This window comes from Erigeron canadensis, chromosome 2 (genome assembly GCF_010389155.1).
Source record: "Erigeron canadensis isolate Cc75 chromosome 2, C_canadensis_v1, whole genome shotgun sequence".
NCBI lineage: Eukaryota > Viridiplantae > Streptophyta > Magnoliopsida > Asterales > Asteraceae > Erigeron > Erigeron canadensis.
Genome location: NC_057762.1, coordinates 6,131,756 through 6,134,887, shown reverse-complemented (window position 1 = coordinate 6,134,887; position 3,132 = coordinate 6,131,756). Strand labels below are relative to the sequence as shown.

Genomic DNA, 3,132 nt, shown 5'->3' with positions numbered 1-3,132 from the left:
GGAAGAAAAACGGCTAAAATCTCTTTTATGGGGTTTCGTACAAGTAGCCAATTAAAAATAAGGCTAATTACTTGAAAAGTCATTCAAGTTGTCCGCTGCTACCAAAAAAGTTGTTTTGGAACGGTTTATTTGTTTATTTGTAACGCTTTTTCATCGGTACCAAAAAATGGTGTAACAAAAAATAAATTGATTTTTGCTACGGTTTTAAAACCGTTCCTAAGTAATTGCTTTTTGTTACGTTTTGTAGTATAGCGTTCCAAGTGTGTTCCAAATGTGTAGAATATCCATTATTGAAATCATGGTTTGGAACGGTTTTAATTTTTCAATGAACCGTCACATTTAGTCTACATTTTTATATGAATTTACAATAAAATTCAATTTTTATTTTATTTTATATATTAATCTAATTGAAAATTCAGAAACCATAAAACAAAATTAATTGAAACTCAATTTACACACAACATAACGATTGTAGAAAATGACATTTTATTCATGCTTTATAATCTCTTACACAAAACACATAATAAAATTACACTAAGATCTATACAATTTCATATAACAATATATTAGAATAAATAGGCCTTCAACATCTTCCTCAAAATTTGCTTCAAAGCTCATTTGACTTTTTCCTTCAACGACTTCATCAATAGCATGAGTTTCGTAAGGCACTGAATTCGTGTATCTGCATTGTTGAGTTAATACAAGTATTACATCAAATACAAGTTCATATAAAGGGACGATATAATGTGTCAAATGCACAACAATGACATAAGAAAATAGATTAGAAAAGAAACAGAGAAGAGTACTTACTATTATCTTCTTGATATGTAAACCAAGGTGGAGACTCACATCCAATGACAAAAGAATTTATATTATAAAGCAAACAATTGAAAATTTAAAAACAAAATTCAAACAAACTTGGAATTTTTGGATATTCTTCGATGGTGGTTCGACTATAACGCCGGTGAAAATTATGGTTACATCTTTGAAAACTGCGAGTTCATATGCAGATCTGAGAAGAAAATATAAATCTGAAAAGTAGGAAAAATCTCGTTGCTATTAGAGATGAGAGTGGGGAAAAACCTTCAAATCTGGATCCTAAAACTCATGATTAATAAAGCCAAATCAACATCTACACACAAAAACTATACATAAAAATTGTTAGTCAAAGATAACAAATATCTTAATACGGAGTATACAACAAATAATCAGATCGAACGTGGTGTTTTTTTCATGGCTTTTTTACAAAGAGAGATATAGAGAAGTAAATTGTATGCTAATGTGTCGTGTGTTATTTAGGTAGATAGGGATCCATGGCCTGAAATCTTTTGAAAATAAAGGCGGTATTGATTCCCCCGTGTTGATAATAAAGGCGGTGTAAAAGATCATTTTATTTTTGAAAAAGTTAAGAACGCGGTTAGTTCGAGAAAATGTTTTCAAGTTTTTCATTTCTAGTTTTTTAGAAAATGAAAAGGTTTTTCATTTCTAAAAAACCCTTGAAAATTTTGAAAACGCGTTCAAAATAAAAGATGAAGTTTTCATTTTTCCATTTTAAAAAACTAGAAAACATGTTCAAATTCACTTGTTTTCTAATTGTAGGTTTATAAAAGGTTTGGAAAATAGAAAAGTGAAAACAAAAACTAAAAAAAAAGTTTTTTAAATTTAGTGCCAAAGTTGGAAAGGGGAATTTTCATTTTCTAGGAAAACTTTTATAGAAAAATACAATTTGAACGCGTTTCTTGTTTTCCATGTTTTCTTAGAAAATGAAAATGGAAAACAGGGGAGTTTTCTTGAGCTAAACGCATCCTAAATGTTTTTGGAAAATTATATTTTAACCCCGTTCTTTTAATTAAAAAAAATACGTGTTAGTTGGTTAGTGATATTCGAACTTTCGTAGTGATATTCAAGCGGGCAGTGTGTTAACCTTAATTTTAATCTTAATATATATAATATTGATAATATCGTAAAATCTCGTGTCCAGTGTTGGACACAGGTCTAAAATCTAATAAATTAATTAATTCGAAGTAGATAAACTTTAATGTAAATATATCAAGATTCAAGGGTAACTATACTATTATTTTTTATTAAGGTGTTTAATAATGTCATGACGCATATAAAAAATAAAGCATATAAAAATATAATTTATCATAGGAAAAATATATATAACATTGTCATATTCCAATTGAAATATTTAAGATATATTTCATCTAAAGATAAAATATTATTTCTAATAGTGTAAATAAGAATGTAATATACCGTGTGTAACAATAAAGCGAATAAAATGATAGTAACCTGTTATGATTATTTAATATTCAAATATCGTTATGTCACACTTTATAACTTCGATGGGCATATTATATTTTGTAATATTTAAATATCGCTCAACATATTACTGTAAACGACTATGATGAAAGTATTTTTAAAAAATATTTCAATATAAAAATCAAAGTGTTTTAGTATAAATTAATTTTTTATTACTCAAAGTAGTATATTAAATTTTAGACTATGATAAATTAACAACTAATATTGATAACACCGTAAGCCATGTATATTAAACACGGGTATAAAATCTAGTTTATTATTATTACTATAAATATTTAAGAATATATTTATAGTAATAAGATTGGTGATAAAAATTTAACAACTAATATTGACTGTAAAACTTATAATTAATCATGGCAATAATATTTAAGAACTAATATTGACTGTAAAACTTATAAAAAAAATCTTAAATATTTAACAATTATTACTATAAATATTTAACAACTAATATTGACTGTGAATATTTTTTCATAATTTTAATTACTTTTTTTGTATTTGAATTCATTAATTTGTTCATTCATAACTTTTTTTGGATTACATGTAAATTATCTTTAATATGTTATAAATAATCTATCTATTTGACACAAGTCTAAATCTAGTTTAACATTATTGGTATGGAAATAAAAAGTCTAAACATAATATTAACTTTAAAGTTTACGCTATTATAATCATGTGTGTCTATATATCATGAAAAGATTGCACATACATATCGTAAATTCGTATATCGTACGGGTAATAATTCTAGTTATATAATATATTAATAAAAAATTTATATTTAGATAACGCTTTTTTTAAATAACACCTCACATT

General features: G+C 25.5%; 1 long non-coding RNA gene across 1 annotated transcript; it reads right to left on the bottom strand.

Moving 5' to 3' along the window:
• Window positions 1-469: 469 nt before the first annotated feature.
• Window positions 470-1,282, bottom strand: LOC122590219. Its single transcript, XR_006322422.1, has 2 exons — window positions 811-1,282; window positions 470-682 (listed from the first exon to the last, which is right to left on the bottom strand). It is a non-coding gene; the product is annotated as an uncharacterized LOC122590219 (long non-coding RNA).
• Between the last annotated feature and the right edge of the window lie 1,850 nt (window positions 1,283-3,132).